At 41.3% G+C, this 27,825-nt stretch overlaps 1 protein-coding gene and 1 pseudogene across 2 annotated transcripts in view; one reads left to right on the forward strand and one right to left on the reverse strand.

Moving 5' to 3' along the window:
* Positions 1–27,825, forward strand: part of PTPN14 (protein tyrosine phosphatase non-receptor type 14) — a 205,532-nt gene that overhangs the window by 15,057 nt on the left and 162,650 nt on the right. The window lies entirely within an intron of this gene.
* On the reverse strand, positions 4,129–7,056 carry LOC134761314 (keratin, type I cytoskeletal 18-like; annotated as a pseudogene).

The following is a 27,825-nucleotide window of genomic DNA, read 5'->3' on the forward strand; positions in this document are numbered from 1 at the left end:
CTAGTAAATAAATACTGGTTTACTATGTAACATCATGGCATGCAAATACTAGTGAATGATGGAGCCTAGTGTCAAATCTGGGCATGAATCCAGAGCTTGTGCTTGTATCCACTCTTCATCACCACTTCCTCAAAAAGGAAAACATTACCTAGACCTGATCTGCAGCAGCCCTTCTGCTCATTAGTATCTACCAGGGGTACCCATTATTTTCCCTAGCAGTGAAAGGTACCATCTTTAAATTAGGGAATATAGTAAGAACCATTGATGTTCCAGGAATGAGCTCAAGTTATCAGGAAATGATAAAAATCAAACTGGATGTGCTTCGTTTACTAACTCAAGGTTGTCCTAATTAGAAAAGATATTTAACAGAAATTGTTTTTAGAAACTTGAAGCATACCAGATTCTTTTGTAACTGAGAAACGTGGGTATATTTCATAGCAAGTACAGATTTTGTAAATACAAATATTAGACATTTTTTCTCTCGGTGTATCAGCATGTTTAAAAAATTGGTATAAACTTAGCCACAAACCTATGACCAGCTATTTAAAAATTTTTTGATGTTTTTTATAGGTTGGCGCAAAAGTAATCACAGTTTTTGCTATTAAAAGTAATGGCAAAACCCACAGTTACTTTGACATCAACCTAATCGTTAATGTTCATGTGTAGACATAATTTCATAGTTGTAATTTTATATACTCCTTCATAATATATGCATAATTTCTGTATTTTTTTAATTTTTTTGAGACAAGATCTTGAGATCCTCCTACCTCAGCCTCCTGAGTAGCTAGGAATACAGGCATGTGCTACCATGCCTAGCTAATTTTTTATTTTTTTGTAGAGACAGGTTATCACTAGGTTACGCAGGCTGGTCTCGAACTCTTGGGCTCAAGTGATCCTCCTGCCTCAGCCTCCCAAAGTGCTGGGATTATAGGTGTGAGCCACCAAGCCCAGCTAACTTGTAGTCTTAATAACTAATATTTGTAGTATCTTTACAATTGATATACTATAAATCCTCTTAATATTTTTTAAAAAAACTAATTAATTAATTTTTTAAAGACAAGGTCTTGCTCTGTTGCCCAGGCCAGAGTGCAGTGGTGTGATTATAGCTCACTGCAACCTTGAATTCCTGGGGCTCAAACAATCCTTCCACCTCAGCCTCCTGAGTAGCTAAGACCATAGGTGTATGCCAGCATCCTGTGCCAAATTTTTTTATTTTTCGTAGTGACGGGTTTCATCATGTTGCCAGGCTGGTCTCGAACTCCTGGCCCCAAGTGATCTCTCCCACCCCCACCCCCTCCCCACCCCCGCCTTGGCCTTCCAAAATGCTGGGATTATAGGTGTGAGCCACTGTACCTGGCCTTTTTTTGTTGTTGTTATTATTGAAAGTATACACATTTTACATTTCTTGCTATCGCATAGAAGATGATAGTGAAAATGATTCGCATTAATAATTTTTTTGCTGTTGAATTTATTTTAGGATTAATTATGAGTGAGATTGATACAGTGAACATTTTTGTGATTCTTGAATCATACAGGTGCAATAGAATTTCTAATGTAGGTCATAAAGATAAATTCAGTGGTAACACAGCTTTACCCTCAGATACGTGAGGGTCTTTGAGATCTTGCTTTCACACAATGTTTGATGACAGAGAAGTGGATTATCCCAGCAAATCCTTTTTTTTTTTTTTTGAGACGGAGTCTCACTGTGTTGTGCAGGCTGGAGTGCAATGGCGTGATCTCGGCTCACTGCAACCTCCGCTTCCCAGGTTCAAGCAATTCTCCTGCCTCAACCTCCTGAGTAGCTGGGATTACCGGCATGCGCCACTAGGCCCGGCTAACTTTTGTATTTTTTAGTAGAGATGGGGTTTCACTATATTGGCCAGGCTGGTCTCCAATTTCTGACATCAGGTGATCTGCCCTCCTCAGCCTCCCAAAGTGCTGGGATTACAGGTGTGAGCCACCATGCCCAGCCCAGCAAATACTTTCTTCTAACTCTTGCTTTTGTCTGTTTTTTACAGTTGCCTTCTTTATAATCTGACAAAAGAATTGTTGAATCCTAAATCGTACATGTGAAAGGTTGAATAATAACCGTTGCACTAGATTTACTTTTGCGATAAGTGTTCACTAATCTTTATGTCATTGAAGCAGACAAAGTGTATTGGATAGAAATATTTCTGTTATGAATATGGTGTGTACAGAATTGTTGAAAAATATAAAGAGGTAGCATCTAAATGAGAATGAAAAGATGTGGCGATATAGATGTAGGTGCAGATGAAGTAGAAACACATACTTCATTGACAAAAATAATTATAAATGATTATATCATTTTCAATTAATTTATGGTATTCATTGGCTTGCCTTATATCGATATCTTTTGTGTCTACCTATTTTTTATTTACTTTTTCATGAGCTTTTTTCAAATACATGTTTGCTATATCCGCTGCTGTATAACTTGTCATGTTTTGATGACAAATTATTGTCATCAAAGAGTGGTCGTGTAATGAGAAGCATGTAACCGCATTGAAAGCTGTTGTGCGAGGGGATGGTGAATAGGTTGTCTCTTCACATCCCATTGGCCAAAGTATATCACATGACCAAGCCAAGAATCACTGGGTTGAGGACTTCCACTCATCCCACATGATTCCCAGGCAAGTCACAGGGAACTAGATGGGATATCTTATAGGAAGGGAGCAAAGATTCGGGGTCTATAATTCTGTCTTTTATTTATTTATTTATTTTTTTGAGACGGAGTCTCGCTTTGTCGCCCAGGCTGGAGTGCAGTGGCGCGATCTCGGCTCACTGCAAGCTCCGCCTCCCGGGTTCACGCCATTCTCCTGCCTCAGCCTCCCGAGTAGCTGGGACTACAGGCGCCCGTGACCACACCTGGCTAATCTTTTGTATTTTTAGTAGAGATGGGGTTTCACCGTGTTAGCCAGGATGGTCTCCATCTCCTGATCTCGTGATCCGCCCGCCTCGGCCTCCCAAAGTGCTGGGATTACAGGCGTGAGCCACCGTGCCTGGCTAATTCCGTCTTTTATTATACCACGATTGGTTATTTAACCATTCTCTTGTGTCTTGATACTCAGATTTTCCCCATTTTAACTTTTACGAAAAGCATCACTATAAACATTGATGAACAAATTACACTTATTTTACTTGGAGACTATTTCATTAGGGTTTAGTTTCCAAGGTAGGTTCTGTGGGTTAGAGGCATGAATTGCTTGTAGATCTTGTTACATATGGCCAGATTGCTCCCTGGAAAAACTGTCAGCTTATAGCACCATCATCAATCTTTAAGTTTACAACTTTCCTCATATCCTGCTAGTGCTGGGTTTTGAAATTTTCATTTTGTTAATTTCATAATTGCTTACCATTTAATTTTTGTAATTACGAATGATGGTATTAAAAAAATTTAGAACTAATTATATTGTTATTGATCTATTACATTGAGTAAAACAAGAGACACTTATAATTTTTTTAGCTTGTTTGAAAGTCATTAAAAAATACAAAAAAAAAACTCATTTTCATCCTCCTTGTTTTCTTGGCCCTATATTTTTCTCAGTATACTACTTTTTTTCTGTTTTTTTTTTTTGTTTTTTGAGACGGAGTCTCGCTCTGTCTCCCAGGCTGGAGTGCAGTGGCGTGATCTCGGCTCACTGCAAGCTCTGCCTCCCCAGCTCACGCCATTCTCCCGCCTCAGTCTCCGGAGTAGTTGGGACTACAGGCGCTCGCCACCACACCCCGCTAATTTTTTGTTTTTGTATTTTTAGTAGAGACGGGGTTTCACCGTGTTAGCCAGGATCGTCTCGATTTCCTGACCTCGTGATCCGTCCGCCTGGGCCTCCCAAAGTGCTGGGATTACAGGTGTGAGCCACCGCGCCCGGCCTTTTTTTTTTTTTCTTAAACCCGTGAACTTTTTATTGGCCTCCTGCTCCCCAAAGGGTACCCTGCTTCTGCTGGCTTAATGTCTCAGAACTTTAGTGTGTTGGTCTGAGACACCACTTTGCCACTCACTTTGCGGCAGGTGGTGGTCTTTTGAATGGTTTTCATAGAGTTGCTGCTGTCCATCACCAAGATTGAGGATTGAAGTCCTCACCATCTTCCAGCAGGCAGCGGTAGGTGGTGATCCTAGCCTCCAGCTTGACCTTGATGTTCAGCAGGGCACTCCCGGGCCTGGTGTCGCCCCTCTTCCTGGGTCTGGGCCAGCTCCGACGCCAGGTGCAGCAGGATCCCGTTGAGCTGCTCCATCTGCAGGGTGTAGCGGACCTCCACCTCCCTTGGGCTGTTCTCCAAGCTGGCCTTCAGATTTTTCATGGAGTCCAGGTCGATCCCCAAGGACTGGACTGTACGTCCCAGCTTCCATGAGCGTCATCTCAGCAGCTCCAACCTCAGCGGACTGCGTGGTGACCACTGTGGTGCTCTCCTCATTCCGCTGAGACCAGCACTTGTCCAGCTCCTCTCGGTTCTTCCGAGCCAGCTCGTCATATTGGGCCCAGATGTCTGCCATGATCTTGGCGAGGTCCTGAGATTTGGGGGCATCTACCTCCATGGTCAACCCAGAGCTGGCAATCTGGGCTCGTAGGTCTTTTAGTTCATCTTCTTGGTTCTTCATGAAGAGGAGCTCCTCCTTGAGAGCCTCGATCTCTGTCTCCAGCTGCGGCCAAGTGACATTGGTGTCATCAGTGACTTTGCAGAGCCCATAATGCTGCTCTCCACAGACTGGCACGTGAGAGTCTGTCTCATACTTGACTCTAAAGTCATCAGCAGCAAGATGGGCATTGTCAATCTGCAGAACGATGCAGGCATTGTCCACAGTATTTGCTAAGATCCGAGCCCTCAGGTCCTCGATGATCTTGAAGTAATGGCCCCCAGTCTCTGACCTGGGGTCCCTTCTTCTCCAGGTGCTCCCAGATTTTGCTCTCTCGCCTCCAGTTCTCGATCTCCAGGCTCCTCAGTCTGTCCAGGTAGGAGGCCAGGCGGTCTTTCAGGCTTTGCATGGTCTCCTTCTCGTTCTGGATGCCTCCTATTCCTGCCAGACCCCCAGCCATCCCTGTGGCCAGGCCCTGGGACCCCAAGCCATCCCAGAAGCTGGTGGAGCAGGACATGGAGATCTGGAAACTAGAGCCCCTGGCACTTGCATAGACCCTGGCCATGCTGTTGACCAGCTGGGTGGCTGGACGGAGCCCAGGGACCAGTAATTGGTGGAGAAGTTGGAGCAAGTGGTGAAACTCATGCTGTCTGGGGAAGAGAGCGAGAGGACAGGACCCAGGCTTTGCCAACGACCTCAGTATACTACTACTTCAATACATATTTATTCTGACATTAAAATAAGACAGTGAAAAGTAAAAACAAAACATACTTGATACAAGGTTTTATAACTTTTATCTCAATCAAATCATAGTAATTATCACTACAGAATTGAACAAGTGGTCAAACCTGCTCAGATTGCTGAGTTTTGTTTCATATTTTAAAGTCTTAGGAGGGAATTTATTTATTGCCCTGTTGCCTAATATTGGATGGCTTTAATTCATGGTTTTCAGAATTGCCTATTGCCATATGGTTTACATACAAAATACCACCTGAAACATAAGAACTGGTCTTTCCTACAGCTTTCCCCCCACAAACTGTAAATGAAAGCTTTTTATTACTGACTGTATCCCCTCATTTGGTTTAACTTACAAGTGTCATGTTGCCTGCTGTTACACTTGTCTTTGGCATCTGCTCAGAAATAATGGTGTCTAGACAGACCCATAAATATCCTGGGTTATAGTTCCTCATTTAAGGCTCTGAGACTTCACAGCAGGGGCAAGAAGACTTGCAGGGCAGATGCGAGAAATCTTCAGGCCACTCAATTCAGAGTCCATTGGCAGAATAGGCAGAGAATGTGTGTGTGTGTGTGTGTGTGTGTGTGTGTGTGTTAGGCTGGGTTGTAGAGATGGGTTTTGGAAATGATAGTTGGGTCTTGAAACTACTGTTGGAGTGCAAATGCCTCCTCCCTCATTTGGCGGAGAAATGTCAAAAATCCTCAGAACGGAAGAATCCATTCTCTTTATTTTGGGACACAGCCTGGTAAAACTTGTAAGAAATTGTTACAGCTCTGTGGGAAGCAAGTGCAAGTGTGGGAGAAGCAAGTTGATGTGTGAAGCAGACATCAGTGTGTGAACCAGAGTTTATTTGAACAGTAGTAGTTGCTGGTGGCAGAATGTTAAAAATGTGAGTATTAAGAGTATTAATGATGTGACTATTAAGACTTGGATTAGTGTTGAAGAAATGTGAACTTGAATAGATTTGCTATGAAAGTCTTTGGATTTTTTTTCCTGGAATGGATTTTATTTCAATTTCAGTTCATTTTATATGAGTCTCCCTGGAATTCATTGCAAATTTCTTTTGAAAGGTAAGGACCCGTTTGTTTATGAAGTTTTGATTTTTTAGGAGGTAAATATTTGAGGAAAAGTTGGTACTGAGGTTCAGAGTAAATGGGAATGAGGATGTTTTATATTAATATAGAAGTTAAGTAATTACAGAGTAAAAGCTTTAAAAAATTAGTGCAGTAAAATAGGGTGCTTGTTTATATTGAATTGTTAGATATCTTGGCTGAATTTATAAAAACTAGGTTACTACTGAACTCTTAAAGGTTATCATGCTCGTCGTAAATATTTTCATAAACTGCTAATAGTTTTGACAACAAAAGGAGTGCTTATCTTTGGAATATATCCTCCTTCAATGAATTATTTATTTTGGAAGAGTTGAGGCTAAGGGTGTAAAACATATTATAGGGCCAGGCGTCATGGTGCATGCCTGCGATCCCAGCACTTTGGGAGGTCAATGTGGGTGGATTGCTTGAGCCCAGGAGTTCGAGACCGGTCTGGGCAACGTGGTGAAACCCCATCTCTACAAAAAATACAAAAAGTAGCCAGGCATGGTGGTGCACCCCTGTAGTCCCAGCTTCTTTGGAGACTGAGGTGGGAGGATTGCTTGAGCCTTGGAGGCAGAGGTTGCTGTAAGCTGAGATCCCACCACTGATGCACACCAGCCTGGGTGACCGAAGGAGACCCTGTCTCGAAAAAAAAAAAAGAAAAGAAAAGAAAAAAAGTATTATAGGTTTATAGAGCTTTTTGGTTACGGATTGATCACTTATGGGACCCTGCACTGTGTTGCCCCCAAAGAGTTAGTGTTACCATGTTCACTCCCTAATACTTTCTCCTTTCTCTTGCATTTTCCTTCCATTCCTGTTTTCTTCCCTCCTAGCCCGAATGTTGGCCTACCAGTGAAATCTGCTTCTGGCCTAAGCTGATGGGTAATTAACAGACAATATGTTGTAGTTGTTGACCTAAGAAGGCCTGTGACTATTAGTCTGTTTTAACATACCTGTATCTATAAGGTATCTGAAGTCAGCTCTGTTTTTCTTAAGTAGAGGTTTATCCATTACCAACAGTGAATGTTCAATGCAAGGAATAGCTTTTTAAAACATATGGCAAATTTGTGGTTCTTTAGAATCCATTGTCATATAGTGGTTAGTATTTTTTTTTTTTTTGAGACACGCTCTTTCGCCCAGGCTGGAGTGCAGTGGTGCCACTTCGGCTCACTGCAACCTTCACCTTCCAGGTTCAAGCAATTCTCATGCTTCAGCCTTCCAAGTAGTTGAGACTACAGGCATGTGCCACCATGCCCGGCTAATTTTTGTATTCTTAGTAGAGATGGGGTTTTGCCATGTTGGCCAGGCTGGTCTCAAACTCCTGGCGTCAAGTGACCTGCCCACCTCAGTCTCCCAAAGTGCTGGGACTACAGGCATGAGCCACCGTCCCCAGCACATGTTTGTTGATGTCCACAAGTTATTAGAGGTTGTTTATAAGGAGGATGGTAGCCAAAACTGTGTTAATTTCTCCCATGTCTCTGTAGAAGGAAAACCTATGCAGCACGCTCTATTTTGCTAGTGTACTCAGTTGTCAAATAGATAGCCAACTTCTGTGTGACCAATGGTCTTTTCTCCTTCACTCTGCTGCTTTGAAGACCTTCGTCTCTGAAACACATACTTTTGGTCAGGTATGTATGACCATGGGGATTAGGATCCATCTTCTTGACTATTTTTGGCAGAGAGACAGGGTCTCACACTGTCATGCCCAGGCTAGAGTATAGTGGTGTGATCATAGTTCACTGCAGCCTCGAACTCCTGGGCTTAAGTGATCCTCCCACCTCAGCTTTTTTAATTTTTAATTTTTTTTTTTGGTAGAGATGAAGATCTTGCTATATTCTCCAGGCTGGTCTCAAACTCCTGGCTTCAAGTAATTTTCCCACCTTGGCCTCCCAAAGTCTTAGAACTACAGGTGTGAGCCACCATACCCAGCCCCATCTTCTTGACTTACATAGGCTGTGGGTGTCATCAAGCTAAAGCCCATTTTTAAAAACAACCATACCTCAATTCTTTTTTTTTGAGATGGCGTCTTGCTCTGTCACCCAGGCTGGAGTGCAATGGCACGATCTCAGCTCACTGCAGCCTCCACCTCCCAGATTTAAGTGATTCTTGTGCCTCAATCTCTTGAGTAGCTGGGATTATAGGCATATACCACCACACCTGGCTAATTTTTGTATTTTTAGTAGAGACGGGGTTTCACCATATTGGCCAAGCTGGTCTTGAATTCCTGACCTCCAATGATCCGCTCACCTCGGCCTCCCAAAGTGCTGGCATTAGAGGCGTGAGCCACCGCGCCCAGCCCCCATACCTCAGTTCTTAAAGTATCTCAAGAATATTAAAACCTATTACCCTACCACTCAAGTATATCCACTGTGTTTTTATATATTATTTCTAAACTTTCTATTAATTATATAACTGTAATCATGTCATATATTTAGAATAATAGTCACATAGAGCAATATATTGTGAGAATACTTTTTCTGCTTTTCTTCCCATTTATCTTTTTAGTCACACTTTTCTCTGTTGCCACATATTCTTAGTATACTTATAATGTTAATAGATGTATAGCTCATTGAGTAGTATGTTATAATTAACAATTTCCATTTGTTGACTATTTGGGTTATTTTCAGGTGTTTGTTTGACTACTATAAATAAAATACCATTAACGTCTTTGTACATATAGTATCTTTTTTTCTTTCCAGTTATTCCTTTGGGTTGAATTCCCAGGAGTAGGTTTAATGCATGAAATAAAATAACATATATATTTTTATGTTCTTTGTTGCCAAAACTTCTCTTCCAAGGATTGCCTAGTTTACATACTGCCAGATTTTATAATTTGTAAGGCTGTATTTAGTCACTGTTTTGTTTTATAGATGAATATTAAATATTTATTAAGATATCGATGACTTAGAGTGTCTTATTGCATTATTGATCCTTGGTAGGTGCTCAGTAACTTTTGACTTTAGAGAGAAGTGACTTTAGAGAGAAGCTGTCGAGAGAAGTGCTTATCAGTGTTACTATTTTCAATATTGTAACCATTCTTCTTTCTGTGTATCTTACTGATGCTTAAATGTTCCTTACAGACTTTTGGTAAAAAAGCTATGAAGAGAAAAACATTTTAAAACCACCAGACTGCATTTGGCTGATAGTCTGCAAGTTCAGCTTACCTACTTTCCCCACCACCTTATAGATTTTTCTCCTTCATTGTGTTTGACTAGGCATGTGTTCCTCAGCATGCATTTCTGCCTTAGTCTGAGATCCAGTCCATGTTTTAGCCACATGACCGCTCAGAATCTTGGAAGTAAGAGGAAACACTGTTATGTCAATAGAAGTTTTTGGTTAATAGAAAGGAATGCTAAAAAGGAAATTGTTAAAAAATATATAATTAATTTTTAGAGAAGACTCTGAAATGGCAGTGGAATTATTGATGCATGCTTCAAGCCTATCCTCCTTTCATTATAATGGTTAGGGTGATTAAATCCCTTTATTCAGAATTTTTGAATTCTGAAGTGATTTCCCCAGATACTAGGCCTTTTGGGTTAAGAATGAGCTGAGTCCCCTTGAGAATTAGGGCTTCGCAGTATAAATTTCTGAGTTGGCATTGGTCACTCCTGATCGAATGCATAAGATCAAGTTCTGGAACAGGGAGAGCAAAAGTATAGACCCAATATATTCTGTAGAAACCTCTGCCTGCACGCAGACAGAAACCTACAAATGTCCTTTACCATCTGGTCTAATGCGTATGTCTTGACCGGAGCTTTCCTCTGCTGAAGGCGGGGGCTTTCTTGCCAAGGCTCTGAGATCTGCACCTTCTCGCCTTATCACCTGCTCTCTCTTTTTTTTTTTTTTTTTTTGGAGACGGAGTTTTGCTCTTGTTGCCCAGGCTGGAGTGCAATGACGTGATCTTGGCTCATCACAACCTCTGTCTCCTGGGTTCAAGTGATTCTCCTGACTCAGCCTACCCAGTAGCTGGGATTACAGGCATGTGCCACCATGCCCAGCTAATTTTATATTTTTAGTAGAGACAGGGTTTCTCAATGTTGGTCAGGCTGGTCTCAAACTACCAACCTCAGGTGATCTGCCCGCGTTGGCCTCCCAAAGTGCTGGGATTACAGGCATGAGCCACTGCGCACGGCCCACCTGCTCTCTTTACCACTTAATGACTTTCTTTCCTCTCTTCTGGTTTTCTATTTTTTCCTTTTTTCTGTCTCATTACTTCTTCCCCACATCTCAAACCTAAACTAAACCTGGATTTTTCAAACACTTTGATAATCAGAATGCCTCTTCTTCTCTGCTGTGTTTGGGCCAGTCAGTACTTGGATATAATCTTGGGTTCCTTTCATTGCTGTGGTTGTGGTGATCTAAGAACCGTTGGTTTTTTTTTTTTTTTTCTACCAGAGCTCTCTCTCTTTTTCTATTTTTTTTTTTTTCTTTTAATTGTCTGGGGACCTTGAGTCCTTACTTAACAGATTCTAAGGGTAGTCAGTCTCCTTGGAGTGTATATTTTATTGGCAATTGAATATATTCAAATGGCATTTTTCCTTTAATTCCTATCTGACCTTTAGAAAATCAAATAGTGACTTTTGGAATGATATTTGAATTACTGTTGGTATGTGTATACTCTGACTCCAAATTAATGTTAGTCACTTTATTGTCTAAAAACGCTACCCAGGCACCATTAGAAGTGACTCTAGCTTGGCCGGGCGTGGCGGCTCACGCCTGTAATCCCAGCTCTTTGGGAGGTGGAAGCAGGCGGATCACCTGAAGTCAGGAGTTCGAGACCAGCCTGGCCAACTTGGTGAAAACCCGTGTCTACTAAAAATACAAAAATTAGCTGGGCGTGGTGGTGTGTGCCTGTAATCCCAGCTACCCAGGAGGCTGAGGCAGGAGAATCGCTGGAACCCAGGAGACAGGGGCTGCAGCGAGCCGAGATCATGCCACTGCACTCTAGCCTGGGCGACAGCGCAAGCCTCCGTCTTAAAAAAAAAAAAAAAAAAAGTTGACTCTAGCTTGTTCCTTGAGAGTCCCTTAGGCCATGTAAGATGAAACTACTCTGGGTAGATGTGTAACGGGCCAAGTCCATTTTGAATTTTTGCACCTTCTCCTACCATCCCCCATCCTCACCCATGTGGTCTAGTGGAAAGTGCACGCCTGTGGAATTTCAGAAACCTGAGTCCCAAGTCACTAATTAGCTGTTTTGGTTTTAGGCAAGTTACTTAGCCACCCATGACTCAGTTTCTTTGTCTTTGTTGACTTAGTTGATCTAGTAGAATGTGATTCCTAAGGTTCCCAGCTGAACACCTCTGTACAGATTCATGAATTCTAGAAAACTTTCTGTTTTAACTCTGTGGTTGAATTTGCGGTCAGAGTGAAAGAGGAAACTTCTGTGCTGTTTACTCTTCAGAAGAAACTAGTTGCCAGGTTTGTTTTTGTCTAGGAAAGATTCAAGTAGCAAATTTAAATAGTAAATTTAAACTTTTGTTTTGCAGTGATAATTCATGTTATTTGAATGATCTTAGCATTCGCAGCTGACCCTTCCCATGAGAAATGGGACTATAATGTATGCAGTATACTTGTTTTTACATTTGTTTACATTACAATTAATTTTGTTTGGATATATTTTCAGAGGTTCACCAGGATTGTTGGGATCATTTTAGAAAAGTGTCCTGTCAGAGGTTGGAAGTGGTTGGGGTAAGAGGTTTAGTAGAATTTAGCCGAAGTTTTGCTCCACCGTGGAAAAAGATACATATTCTGTTGTACCTCCACTGCCCTCTGCAAAACATTGCCTTCTGTCACAGTGCTGGCACCGACTTCTGAATCTTCGCAGAGATTTAGTGCTGATTCTGTGTAGTTCTTTAAAGTGTTTGTGGGACTGCTATATGTTACATATATACCTCCTTGGCCTCTCCTGAGCTGTATTTTGCTTCCTTTTTGGAATTGCAACATGATCTCCAGGGTTTTAGGTTTCCTGACACGCTCCACGGCAGATTCCTTTATAGTGTACACTTACTACATTAATTTGTTTTGAAAGTTTCATAACTTATTTTGAAATAATTTGAGACATTTGGGGTGTTTCAAATTCTGGGCTGGAAATCTCTAGAGAACAGGATGTGATAGACAAGAGAGAAAAGAGAAGATTGGGAGGTGGGTGAAGGATTTTGAAATGGGAAGCCATAGCTGATATGTTAGAGGTTGCTGGAGAGGAGCATAGTCTGAAAAAATAAATTTCACAGGAGATATGTTGTCTTTCCATTGATCCTATTATATTTTGAATCCTTCTCCACCTGCCCTCCCCCCTTTTTTTAAGAGATAGGTTCTCTCTTTGTTGTCCGGGCTGGAATGCAGTGGCACAATCATAGCCCACTGCAGCCTTGACCTCCTGGGCTCAAGGGATCCTCTTGCCTTAGCCTTTCAAGGAGCTGGGACTACAGGTGCGCAGCATCCTGCCTAGTTAATTTTTACATTTTTGTTAGAGACAGAGTCTTGTTTTTTTGCCCAGGCTGGTCTTCAACTCCTGGACTCAAGCAATCCTACTGTCTCAGCCTCCCAAGTAGCTGGGATTACAGGCATGAGCCACCACGCCCAGCCCTCTTCACTTTTACTGCCTTGATACATGCATACTGTTTCCTCTTCTAGGCCCACTTCATATAGAAGTAGTTTCAAAAACTTGTAAATCAGCTTGCAATGAGGAATTGATTTTCTTATAGAACGATGTGAAAATTGGTGCTTTAGTTCTCAGCTGTCTGGCAAAAGCCTTCTTGCCTCTTATGTAGCATACTATAAAGTCTAGTCAGCCGGACATGGTGGCTCACGCCTGTAATCCCAGCACTTTGGGAGGCCAAGGCAGGTATATCACCCAAGGTGAGGAGTTTGAGACCAGCCTGGCCAACATGGTGAAACCCCGTCTCTACTAAAAATACAAAAATTAGCCAGGCGTGTTGGTGCATGCCTATAATCCCAGCTACTTGGGAGGCTGAGGCAGGAGAATCACTTGAACCCAGGAGGCAGAGGTTGCAGTGAGCCGTGATTGCACCACTGCACTCCAGCCTGGGTGACAGAGCAAGACTCCATCTCAAAAAAAAAAAAAAAAAAAAAATCTGGTTACTCTCAAATACTATTTCAGTGCAAAAAGAGATTCCCAGCCCTAGTGTTCAGTGACAGGAACTCAAGGATCCTGGTCAGCCACAGCAGGAGGAGGAAGAGAGACTCCAGGCTTTGTGGCGGTGGCCAGTACTCCTGGGGCCAGCAGCCCGGATACCCCCAGAAGTGGGGTCACTGAAACTATACTCAGGGCCCCTAGTTGTCAAATCTGTGGTTGCTTAACAAGGGGGTATGTTCTGAGAATTGACTCATTAGGCAATTTAGTCGTTGAGCAAACATTATAGAATATATTTACACAAACCTAGATGGTAGAGCCTACTACACACCTAGGCTAGATGCTGTAGCCTATTGCTCCTAGGCTACAGACCTGTATAGCATGTTACTGTACTGAATACTGTAGACAGTTGTAACATAATGGTAAGTATCTGTGTATTGAAACATAGAAAGAGCACAGGAAAAATATGGTATTATAATCTTCTGGGGCCACTGTCGTGTATGTGGTCTGTCATTAATTGAGATGTTGTCATGCAGTGCATGACAGATTGCTCTGGGTCCATTCTTGGTTAGGAAGGACTTCCAATAAGAGGTATATAAGAAAAATGGGATGATATGGGGCTATGCGGGGAAGTGGATGTGTTTCTGTGAGAGACTGTGTTGACCTCGGGATGCCAGGTTCAAGGGCACTGCGTCTGTAAAGATGGATCTGGCCTGTCCTTGTAGATCCTATATTGTGACAATGTAAGGATTGTCCAAGGATGAATAGCACATCAATCTCCCATAACCTTAGGTGCCTCACTAAATGTGATTGAGTCTTGGGAGTGAGAATAATTTTCATTATTTTGGTCTGTAGTCAGCTTCTCATCACCACTGCAATTTCAAAAGATCTCGGCTTCTGAATAGGCCGAGTGACTGCCTTCTTTCTCCTCAGTCTTATCTTGCCAGCATTTTAAATGTAATTGATATCACCTGCAATTTTATGCCGTCTTAAACAAGGAGTTGCCCACATTAAGTCATTTAAAACACCATGGCATTTATTTTCACAATTGGTTGTCTTTTGTTTATAAGTAAAGCTTTTACTGCTTGCGGTCTTTATTTTTGCCTTCTGGTGGTCTTCATTTTCACTTTTCTTGTCCTTTATTTACAATGGCCTTGAATTGGTTAACTGCACTTCTCAGCAACCTCCTCCACTTACCACCATTTGGTGTAGGCTCAATGAATGTTAACTGTTTTTTACGCTGGTTTAAACTGAATATAATTAGGACAGCAAATTTGTTTCAGAACCTGATAGAAAAGATGTATTGCATATATATTTAGTGGTTATGTTCTGCGGGCTTGGATGTTTGTATCCTGCTTGTTCCTTTTCTGAACACCGATAGTTATTTGAGTTGAATTAGCTGTTTGTTGACTGGCCATTTTGCAAGTTACTGTTTTTGAAAACGAGATATTAGTTTAATTGAAGCTTACTTTGGTAGTGATTGTACCAACTTCCAAACTTGCCGAAGGTTTCCATATTCCATTGAAGCTACTTTTGATCCTTAAGATGCTACATTACTGGTATGAAATCTCTCATAGTTGTGGGGAAAAGATGATATAAGAAGCTTCAAGCCGGACATAGTGGTTCACACCTGTAATCTCAGCACTTTGGGAGGCTGAGGCGGGCAGATCACTTGAGGCCAGGAGTTCAAGACCAGCCTGGCCAACATGGCGAAACTCTGTCTCTACTAAAAATACAAAAATTAGCCAAGTATGATGGTGCACACCTCTAATTCCAGCTACTAGGGAGGCTGAGACAGGAGAACTGCTTGAACCTGGGAAGCGGAGGTTGCAGTGAGCCGAGATCGTGCCACTGCCCTCCAGCCTGGGCAACAGAGTGAGACTCCATCTCAAAAACAAAAACAAAAACAAAAGCTTCAGATTTATATTTTGTTGCAGATTAAGTAAAAAAAAAAAATCTTATGAAACATGGTTTTAGGTACCTTCTGACAAACAACTGGGGGACGTGCTGCATCAGTTCTGCCCATACTTTTCCTAACTGCGTATTTGCCTACCTTTAGTCATTTTTCTTATTGAACTCTTCTAGTTCTTTCGTTCGTGTGTGTGTGTGTTTTGAGTTGGAGCTTCGCTCTTGTTGCCCAAGCTGGAGTGCAGTGGCACTATCTCGGCTCACTGCAACCTCCGCCTCCCGGGTTCAGGCGGTTCTCTTGTCTCAGCCTCCTGAGTAGCTGGAATTACAGGCGCACACCACCACACCCACCTAATTTTTTGTATTTTTTAGTAGAAATGGGGTTTCACCATGTTAGCCAGGCTGGTTTCAAACTCCTGACCTCAGGTGATCCACCTATTTTGGTCTCCCGAAGTGCTGGGATTACAGGTGTGAGCCACCACGCCCGGCTGTTCTTTCTTGTTTCTGTTTGTTTATACTGTCATATTTAGTATTTATACGTCTTTTTCTCTCAAAGAAGGGATCTGCCGTTTTAATTGGATGTAATATTATATCAGAAGGCTCTTTTCTATACCTTAGCTAGAGCGGGTAGCTGAGAAGTCCTTTTTGCCATTAACTAAGGGGCTGTCAAGTAGTTTATGAAAACAACATACTCGTGTATGCATTTATATGAGAAATATTTTTATAAAGCGATTAACATGCCATGTGGGCCATGGATCTCTCACTGTTCATGTGTTTTCAAGAAAACGTGTTTTTGTTTTTTAAATTGCATTGAGCTTCCTTTAAAGAAACTGTTATTTCTCCAAAGATAAATTTCATTTTCTACTTAGGAAAACAGATGACTCTTTTTCCCTCAACTGCCTTCTGTGAAATGACACGTGGAGCTGTTAGGCATTGTGAATCTGTTTTATTTACCCCAGTGATACAGAAAGAAGGAAGGCAATTTTAGCTTCTTTAAAGAGACACTGGCCTGGGGTAAATAACAATTTAGTCCAGGTGGGTAGAAAAGAATGCTTATGACATTCTTTTCATCAGCTCCATGTGTAACCTCCAAGCAGGAGGTCAGGCAGTAAAACATTTGAGTGAACTGGTGAAATGTTTTGTATTTATTTACAAGGCACTTAATCACAAGACTGATCCCAATAAACTCAACAAGTCAGAGTGATGGAGGAAAGTATATGGGGCATGCAGAACAGTAAAAGCAGGGACTGGAGGGGGCCTGTAGATTGCATTTAGCCTGCTCCTCTCTTCCCACCGTGGAGAGATGGCCATCAGTGCAGTGGCCATGGGTGAGTTTGATGAGGAATGTAATGAGGCCCTTTCTGTTCCCACCTGCTGCTGAACTACTTGACATTTTCTTTTAGATTCCAGGCATCCTGAAGTATTTAAATTCTGTTTTGCTGAAAATTCTTCTTTTTGTGTAACTTTCTTGAATCAAAACTTCTGTTCCACCATTCTTAGTGTTGTATCTGTTATGCTGGAGTTGACGACTTGATTCCATTGCTTACCACAGTCTAATTTAAAACAAAAGCATTCTAAAACCTTCTCAGTTTTGTCATTTTTATTGTTACTATATATTTATTGGTTTAGATTAGTTTGTAGAGAATCAAAAGAAAGAAAAGAGGACAGTTTCTTTGGATAAGATGTTCATAACCTTTTCTCCTCAAGAAAGCCTGCCACATAGTAAGCTCTGGGGTCAGTAGTCATTGCCGGCTTAGTTGTAGTTCATTTTCTCATTGCATCTCTACCAAATGAGGGGCAGACAGACTGATTCATACCTGACTGTTCTGCATATATATATATATATATATATATATATATATATATATATATTTTTTTTTTTTTTTTTTTTCTGAGACAGGGTTTTGCTCTGTCACTCAGGCTGGAGTGCAGTGGCACGATCATAGCTTACTGCAGCCTTGAACCCCGTGGGCTCAAGGGATCCTCCCACCTCACCCTCCCAAGTAGCTGGTACTATAGGCGCTAGCCACCATGCCCAGCTAATTTTTTATTTTTTGTAGAGACAGAACTTTCTTTGTTGCCCAGGTGGTTTTGAACTCCTGCGCTAAAGCCATCTGCCCCCCTTGGCCTCCCAAAGTGCTAGGATGACAAGCGTGAGCCACGGCACCCAGCCTGCTTGCTTATATTTTGAATAAAAGATTTCATGGGGTGGGAGGGTTAAAACTCTTTGTGAATATTAATAATCCAGATTAATTTGAAAGAACTTTCATGTAATATGCTACTCAAAAAACAGTATATGCAAATGATTATCTATCACCTAGCAGAAGGCTAGGCAGGATTGGTTTAACAAATAAATAAGAATAATTTGGTGTTAGCCTGCTGTACAAATAAGAGTGCTTTAGTATCTGAAACCGTCCCTGGAATGTATCAATGTATATTAGGAAGTTACTTCAGTATATTATGGACCAGCAAGCATTATTGAGAACTCACTGTGTTGCAAGTATGGGGCAGGAACTCTGAAAATAAATAAGGTGCTTCTAGTTGGAGATAAGGGTGGGGGAACAGACTCAATCAGATCATTTTTGGAGTGGTGAGGGCTTTGATAGAGGAATGCAATGCTGTATAAAGGTGCTTCCCTCTTGATTCTTGAGTTTAGTTTTGTTTTGTTTTTTGAGACAGAGTCTTGCTCTGTCACCCAGGCTGGAGTGCAGTGGCATGATCTCAGCTCACTGCAACCTCCATCTCCCAGGTTCAAGCAATTCTCCTGCCTCAGCCTCCCAAGTAGCTGAGATTACAGGTGCCCACCACCATGCCTGGCTGATTTTGTATTTTTAGTGGAGGTGGGGTTTCACCATGTTGGCCAGGCTGGTCTTGAACTCCTGACCTCAGGTGATCTGCTTGCCTTGGACTCCCAAAGTGCTAGGATTTACAGGCATGAGCTACTGTGCCTGGCCTGTTTCGTTTTGTTCTTTTTAATTAAAGGCAATGATCAAATTATCTAGGAAATTAGTTTAAAGCCAACATACCTAAAATATAAAACAGAACACAAGGCAGATATTCTTAGGACATTTTCCTCAAACTAACATTTATTTATCTTGCTGCCTGAACGTAAAGACTTTTTTTTGGGTAGAGTAGTTACTTAATTTTACCTCTTTTTTTGTTTCAGTTTAGCTGAATATAACTTTATCTAAAATAAAGTGAATAGCTGTTGTATTTAGAAGTAGCACAAATAATAGGGTAACTGTACCCCTTCCTTGTTCTGTCCCACTTGCACCCAGCCAACCCATCTGCCTAGTGGGATTTTAGATGGTTTCAGTCCTTGGGCTCAAGAGAACCCAGAGGAAGTTCATTTTTGAAGTCTCATCCTCTCTGTATGAATAAATTCCTTGGTCATTATCTACTGTTTTTCGTTCTTTGTGAAATAGATCATCTACCACAGTGGATAATAGAGGATAATACTCTTCAAGACAAAAGCCTATATTTGGAATATTTTATGTAATGTAACATTTAATATGCTTAATGACCTTAATGAAATGAAGATGTGAAATAAAGTATTGTCATTCTGGGGATATCATTTGTCAGATTCTAAAAGGGCTGTTTCTGAATCTGGTTAGGGAGTTTCTTTTATTAGTAGTGGTGAATAGAGAGTAGTGGTTTGGATATATTGGTGTCGTATTTTAGTTGGGTAGAAATATCTCTGACATTTTTACATGATGTGTTTTTCCATTCTCTCCAAAACAATAATTTCATCCTCGGGAAGAGAAATCCATCCCATCCATGATGGATTTTCGGATACAGTACCCCGTTCAATCTTTTGGCAAACGTTTATTGTTTACCATGTGCTAGGTGAAATAAATATGGTAGCTGAGGGGTTATGAAAAGATACCAACACATTGTTCCTTCTGGGGAGGATTTTATAAGTTTTTTATATTTTAAGTACCTTCTTTAGAGGTCTTTATATTATAAGCTTTCTATATTTTATTTTATCTTTAGAGATCGAGTCTCTGTCACCCAGGCTGGAGTGCAGTGGCACGATCTTGGCTCACTGCAACCCGCGCCTCCCAGGCTCAAGTGATCCTCCCACCTTAGCCTCTAGAGTAGCTGGGATTACAGGCACGTGCCACCACTCCTGGATAATTTTTGTATTTTTTATAGAGACACAGTTTCGGTATGTTGGCCAGGCTGGTCTCAAACTCCTGAGCTCAAGCAATCCGCCTGCCTCGGATCACGGATATAAAGCTTTCTGTAGTCTAGAGGGACTAGGGAAGGGTCCCTTTCCCTCCCTACTCCTCCTGCCTCCAGTTATATTTTTCTTTCCATGTCATCTCAGAAGAAAGGTAAGTTTCACTTTGCTGATGTGTTCCTGCATATTTTCATTTATGGCCTCTGGCTAGTGCTATGATTAGATTTTTCGGTATTTCTTACTTTAGGTTTTTTCTTTCTTTTTTTTTTTTTAAATATTATGCTCATTAAATTTGGTGAGTTGACCTAGCAGTACCATCTCAAGCTCCTTTAGATTCAGTGTGCACTTTGTCTTGAGTTAATCTTAACCTTCGTGGTTAGTGTGCCAAGGAGACATACTTGAAGGCTTTTCCCTTCTCCATTTAGGATCCTTAAGTTTTGATGCAGTAATTATTTCAGAAAGGAAGACATATCATGCAGTTTGTCATACATACATAAAGTTTATTTATGGGGAAATTTTATAGTACACTGACCATGCCTTCACAGAAATGGAGGTGACCGTGTCCTTGAGGCAGAAGGAGGTAGCTGTGCAGGGCTGGCGATTGCCCTGTGAAAGATGTGGACACGACATTGTAAAGGCTTAGAGGTAGGACCGATTACATTTAACTGGATGGCAGGTGACAGCCTTAGGAGAGGAGGAGATAGCTGGGCCTGGAAGGATGGATAGGACATATTTGCGGGAAGATGAGAAAGAATTTCTCCAGGAGGAAAGAGGGAACATGAACTGTGAGAGAGGAGAGCAGGTGCCTTAAAGTTCAAGGCATATTCCAGAAGCCAGGAGGAGTATGCCTGGTGCGTAGCGTAGGTGGAGTGGGGTGGGGTGGGGAACAGGAATTGCTATCAAGTGGGGATATGATAGTAGCAAAGGAATGTGTGTGCCTTTTCTGTTTGTAAAGATTAGAATTTCCCTAGGTGGAACACTTAGCACCTGCCTGCCTCTCTGAGTTTTTTTTTAATATCAAAATTAATCCAGTGTTTTCAAACAAACACTGCCTTTCTATTTCCTTTGAATCTATTCCCAAGGAAAATAAATATTTACAGTCCTGGTAGTACTATGTATTGCCGCGGTAAGCTTTTAGTAGTAGGTAACTTCAAACAAACTTTACCAGCCACATTTTGTGTTTGTTTTGCTCTGGTGCTAATCTGGCAAGAATGATGTCCAGCAGGAAAGTCAACATATCTTAATAAACTGTCCACTTTTATAGGAATGCTAGCTTTCTGGCAGATGTCATATCAGCCCAGCATACATTGCACAGTGATGACTTTTTTAAATATATTTCAGTGGGGACAGCAATGTCTCTCACTGGTCACTGCCATCCTTGCAAAGGATACTCTGAAGGGCTGTGAATTACTTTTCAATTCGTATATGGTACCTTGGCCTCTTGCGTTGTTGGCATTGAAAACAAAACCAAAACACACAAGACATCGTAGAGAAATTATTCATGCCCCTTCAATAGTGTGGCTTCAACTGTGAAAAAAGGAAGGGTGAAGACACTGTAGAAGCAAAAATTTGTTTTTCTTTTAATATTGGGCTCATCAGCTATGCAGGTGCCAATACAGAGAAATTTTCTTGAGAACTTGGCAGTGGCAGGGTTAATCTAGCTCCTCTGGGGTGAGGTGGAGGTGTACTTCCTGCTTTTATGTTTTCGAAAGAGAAGTGCAGGAAATTATACCTAGGTATTAAGAGCTTTGAAAAGTTGAGTACAAAGCTCTTTATCAGATATAGCAGGCCTAACTGAGAATATCAGCCCAATTGCAGTTTTTCCAGGAAAATTGTACTTTGCCAAAGGTAACTTTTCCAGGGTCAGTGAAATAGCAAGATGTTTCTCAAGAGAAGGAAGTAGAAAGGAAAATCCCTTTTATGGGATTAAAAATTCAGTAAGTATCCTGAACTCAGTTTTTTTTTTCTTTTTTTCACATTTGAGAATCATTTGTTTTTATGCTAGCAATAAAGAATGCTAAGAAGAAATTCAGAAAACAATTCCTGTTGCAATAGCACTAAAAATGTTGAAATATTTAGAAACAAATTTCTCCAAGGAGGCACACTGAAAAACCACAAAACATCAATGACAGAAATATCAGATTTAAATAAATGAAAAGATATTCCCTACTTATGAATTGGAAGCTATTATTAACATGATAGCACTACACAAAGCAATATATAGATTCAGTGCAATCTTTACTAAAACCCTACTGGCTTATTTTTTTTTCTTAAATAGAGAAGCTGATCCTAAAATATATATAGAATTACAATATACCCTTAGTAGTCAAACAATCTTGAAAAAAAATAGGAAGACTCACCTTTTCTAATTTCAAAACTCACTACAAATCTCCAGTAAACAAAAGAGTGTGGTGCTGGCAGGAAGATAGACATATTATCCTTAAAAAAAAAAAAAAAAAGTGACTAGTGGATACTTTTACATCTAAGAGTATTTTTTCTCCCAAATGCTGAACTCAGTTTTTAAAAACTCCATTAACTAATGTGTAAATTTTTCATTGTCTTTTAATCACTGAAATAAGGCTTTTTTCTGCTTACGGAGGGATTTTTCTCCTGATTTATTGATAGTTGACTGGTCAAAAGGCATGGAAAAGCTGCCATTCCCTGGGCTCCGTTGCCATTTGATTTATTTAGAAGATGTAATAGGAGGAAGAATTTCTGTTCTTACTGTTAGTCCTGCTCAGTCATGGCAGTGGATGATGGAGAGAGATGGATGCTTGTTTATTGTTGGCTACAGGAGAGGAGCTGCCAGGCGACCGAACAAAGTTCTGCTTAGTATGTGACTTGTACCGATGCCTCCAGTGCCTGCTCTGGTCCACACGCTGGGTTTAGGGGCTCTCAGATTCTCTGCTTTGTTCAATTCTCTCAACAGTTCTTAGTTCCCTTTTAAAGAGGAAGGACTGGAGGGCACACTGCAAGTCTCTTTTGCAGCCTTAAATGTGTGGTGCTGCACAAAGTGGTTTGAGCTGGGGTCATGGGGTGAAGGCTTGTTCGGATGATGGAGGAGTTGGCATACCTCCTCAGTATTATTTTCAGTAGTGTGGGGACTGCCTGAGTCAGCCCCGCCCGCCTGCCCGGGAGCACATTAAAACTCAGGCACCGGCACCATCGAGGGGGACCCCAGGCTCAGGGAATCAGACTGTCTAGTAGAGAGAGTCTGGGAATCTGCTGGGAATCTGCACCTTTACAAATTCCCTGGTGTCTTTTCAGTTGTAAAACCACTGGTTCATACTTTCCTATCCATCGAGGACTGCTCTAAGTCTATATGGCAAATTTGGAAAATCTTCCCTCAAATGCTGCGTCTAAAGGATGGTGGGTGAGTGGCCCAGAGCAATTCTTATGCATCGGTAGGACCCATACATGCGGCATGTCTTAAAATCATAGTCGTTGCTTCATGATATCTTTGTAGAGCGTTTGAGGGCTTTCAAGCACTAGGTTTATTGCCTTTAAAATAGGGTGTTTTATCCTGTTTGAGGACTACCTCAGACTGTTAATTTTGCCTCCTGAGGTTATATGTTGACTCTGCCCGCTGCTCTGGAATTTGTAGCCTGGGAGCATCCAGATGATAAAAGACCCCCTGGAGTTAACTGAGTCAACTTTCAAAATTATCCTGGATTTAAAAAAAGACAAGGAGAGAAAAAAGGAAAATTGAGGGAGGGGGAGGAATGGTACAAGAAGGGGACCTTTCACAATTGGGCAGGTCCTGAAATTCTGTCCCTATTTTAAGTATTTTTCTTGCAATCCTGCTGCTGCTGCTGGTTCTAATGATGGTGATGGTGAACAAGAGTAATAACACAACAACCAAAAATAATAAAAATATCAGGAATTTAATGAGAATCGACTTTTGCCAAGTACTGTGCTACACACCTTGCACACATTATCTCATTTAATCTTTATGACAATGCTATGAAACAGATACCATTATTATTGCCCCCATTTTACCGATCGAGAAACCGAGACAGAAAAAATATAGCTCAACTGACATAGCTAGCAGTAACAGATGTGGGATTCGAACTTTGTGAAATCTGACTTGGAAGCCCAGGCACAAGATGGAATGCAGGTTAAAAATCCTAATGCCTACGGGGCTAGGCAGGAAGAGTAAATGAGTAAAGCACACCCGTAGCACACAGAGAGTGGTGGGACTGTGGCCAAGAAGAGAATGCTTGCCCTGTCAATGAGGGTAGTCAGTTAAGTCCTAGATAATTGTGCCTAGGCTGAAGTTCAGGCCAGTGCTATCAGATTTTTTTTTTTTTTTGAAGAGCTAATGGAAATCAGTATTTTTATGTGAGATATTTTGATGTTTAAATGGTGGCAACGTGTTCAAATTTTTAAAGAACACTGAGCCAAACAAACATCAGATTGTAAGCAGGGTCTTAAATCTGTTTTGTTTACTGCCACTTGCACAGCATCTAGAACAGTGCTTGGCACATAGTAGGTATTAAGTACTTGTTTGTTGAACAGATGATTGAATGAATATTTGTGGACTGCATTACACTTACAGGCGGCCAGTTTCCAACTTTTCTACTGCTTCCCCCAACTACCTTTTAGGTTTTTCTGCTGCTTCCTATCCCAGACCAGATCATTTTTCATTTTTCAGCTAAGTATATAGACCATATGTACTTCAAAGGTTACATCCTTCTAGTTTGAATTGGTGTTTGGACCAGGATTCTTGGTGGGGATTTTAAAATTGATTTAAAAACTTATTTTTTGGCTGGATGCGGTAGCTCATGCCTGTAATCTCAGTATTTTGGGAGGCTGAGGTGGGCAGATCGCATGAGTCTAGGAGTTCAAGACCAGCCTGGCCAACATGGCAAAAACTTGTCTCTACAAAAAAACACAAAAATTAACCGGGCATGATGATGTGCGCCTGTGGTCCCAGCTACTTGAGAGGCTGAGGTGGGAGGATTGCTTGAGCCTGGAGAGAGAGGTTGCAGTGAGCCAAGATTGCATTACTGCACTCTAGCCTGGGCAACAGAGCGAGATGCTGTCTCAAAAAATAATATGTATATTTTTTAGCATCTAAAAACGTTGTAGTGAAAAACACATAAAATTTTTTAAGTGTGCAGCTCATTAGTTGTGCTGCAGATCTCCAGAAATTTTCATCTTGCAAAACTGAAACTCTACCCATTAAACAACACCTCTCCATTTTCTCCTGCCCTCAGCCCCTGGTAACCCCCATTCTGCTCTGTTTCCATGAACTTGACTACTTTAGATAGTTCATATAAATGGAATCATAAAGAATTTGGCTTTTTGTGACTGACTGATTGTGTCAGTTGTACCCAAGGGATTTTAATTTTATTAAATTTCCTAAGAAGAAGGAGCATGCCAGACCCTATAGGGCCACATGGAGAAGCAGCAGGATTGGTTAGGAGGCAGAAGGAGTGAGGGGACAGCCTAGGCCAAACCCTGATTTTGTTTTCCTTAAGAAAGGTGAGGTAGGACAGGGTAAGCAGCTAAGACTGGCAAATTTGAGTAAATCTGGTAGGCTGTGGGGTACAGCAGTCTGGTGGGTGGCCCTGGGTGGATTTAAGGCAAGGCGGGACACTGGCTTTTGATAAAGGAGATGGTTGGGGGTGTGGGCACTGAGTTGGTGAGTTTGCCTGTGGAAGATGTGCTGGGCCAGGGGCCTCAGAATTTACTAGCCCTCTAAGAATTGACTAGCCCTGGGAGATGCAGTCTTTCCCCAGTCAGCAAGGCCACAAATCCAAGACCATCAAGAAGGCGGAAAATAATACAATGTAGTTTATAGCAATTGGCCCTGTGATGGATGCCAAACAGAGAATTACAGAATCTAAAAAAAGACAGAACGCTTAATCCACTCAGTATAATATCCTCAAGGTTCATCCATGTCGTAGCATGTATCAGGATTTCCTTCCATTGTATGTATAGACCACAAGTTGTTTATCCAACAATTCATGTGTTGATGGACACTTGGGTTGCTTCCACCTTTTGCCTGCCATGAATAATGCTGCAGTGACATGGGTGTGCAAATATCGCTTCAAGACTCTGTTTTAAATTCTTTTGGGTCTATACTCAGAAAGAGAATCCATAGATCCTAAGGGAATTCTGTTTTTAATTTTTTAAAGGTACTGCTGAACTGTTTTCTGTAGCAGCTGCACCATTCTGTATTCCCACCAACAGTGCACAAGAGTTCTAATTTTTCCCACATCCTCGCCAACACTTCTTTTCTTTTCTTTTCTTTTCTTTTTTTTTTGATAAGGGCCATCCTGTGAGGTGATACCTCATTGTCTTATTGTGGTTTTGATTTCTACTGATGATTAGTGATGCTAAGCATCTTTTCATGTGCTTATTAGTGATGCTTTTGTATTTTACAATTTGGTAGTCTGTGTTTTAAAATTGAGTCACACAATTTAAGTGTGAGTTTTGAAGAGTTATAAAAACGTATTTTTTATTAGTATCTTTTGTAGCACGGGAAAATCTTCTCAAGGTGATTGCTTTTTTGCACAGAGAGGCAAAAGGTTATCCATTCAGCCTAACTTCAGAAGCTGTTAAAGAATCAGAAACTAGCAGTGGCTTATGCCTTGTAATCCTAGTGACTTGGAAAGCAGGAGGATCGCTTGAGGCCAGGAGTTTGAGATCAGCTTGGGCAACACAGCGAGATGTGGTTTTAAAAATAAAAAAAAAACAACAAAAACTTAGTTTGGCCTGGTGGCATGTGTGCCTGTAGTTGTAGATACTCAGGAGCTGAGGTGGGAGACTTGCTTGAGCCCAGCAGTTCGAGGCTGCAGTGAGCTGTGATTGTGCCACTGCACTGCAACCTGGGTGACAGAGCAAGACCTCATCTCTTAAAAAAAACAAAAATTGGTAACTATACCTGGGGACTCTGGCCTCTGGCTTTAAGCACTTGGAGGACAGATCATTCATTCACAGAGGACCTACTGTGTGGTAGCCAAGGTATAGAACTGCCCAGACCAAGTCCAAACATATGGAGATGGTCTCTAGCTATGTGTCCAAAGTAGAGGGGTTGCCTTACATCCTGAGAGCGCTTCTCTATGGAAGCTGATTAAACTTTTTGGGGTGAGATTGGGAGGGCAAATCAGGTGAAGAAGAAGTAGAACTGAGTGTGAGTTTTTATTCAGAAAGCTGAACCATCTGATAATGGCAGAGTTTAGTGTATTCAGAAAGGACTAAAAAACTAAAGTGGACCTATAGGAAAAGTAAATAAGTAATCTTTATATTTCATTACAATGTCATTACAGGCATACACCATTTTATTGCATTTCACAGATATTGCTGTTTTCTTCTATAGATGGAAGGTTTGTGACAACCATGCATTGAGCAAGTCTGTTTTTCCAATAGCATGTGCTTACTCCAAGTCTCTGTGTCACATTTTGGCATTTCTCACAATATTTCAGACGCTTTCATTATCTTGATATCTGTTAAAGTGATCTGTGATCAGGGATCTTTGATGTTAATGTTGTAGTTGTTTTGGGGTGTCACGAACTGTGCCACATAAGATGGCAAACTAAATTGATAAAAGTTGTGTGTGTTTTGACTGTTCTATGTCCCAGCCACTCCCTCCCTTATCTCTCCCTCTCCTCCCGCCTTCCTATTCCCTGAGACACAACTATTGAAATTAGGCCAATTAAGAACCCTACAGTTACCTCAGCAACATCTAGAAATGATTAAATTTAGTGAGGGAGACATATTGAAAGCCAAGATAGCCTGAAAGCTACCTGAAAGGCCCGGGTGTGTGATGTTCCCCGCCCTGTGTCCAAGTGTTCACATTGTTCATTTCCCACCTATGAGTGAGAACATGTGGTGTTTGGTTTTCTGTCCTTGCGATAGTTTGCTCAGAATGATGGTTTCCAGCTTCATCCATGTCCCTACAAAGGACATGAACTCATCCTTTTTTATGGCTGCATAGTATTCCATGGTGTATATGTGCCACATTTTCTTAATCCAGTCTATCATTGATGGACATTTGGGTTGGTTCCAAGTCTTTGCTATTGTGAATAGTGCTGCAGTAAACATACGTGTGCATGTGTCTTTATAGTAGCATGATTTATAATCCTCTTGTGCCAGTTTGCCAAGTTGTGACTTAAAGGAAAAGTTCTTGAAAGAAATAAAAATTGCTACTCCAGTGAACCACATGAATGATTAGACAGCAAAACAGCCTTATTGCTAATAGGGAGAAAAATTGAGTGG

This window comes from Pongo abelii, chromosome 1, assembly GCF_028885655.2.
Source record: "Pongo abelii isolate AG06213 chromosome 1, NHGRI_mPonAbe1-v2.0_pri, whole genome shotgun sequence".
NCBI lineage: Eukaryota > Metazoa > Chordata > Mammalia > Primates > Hominidae > Pongo > Pongo abelii.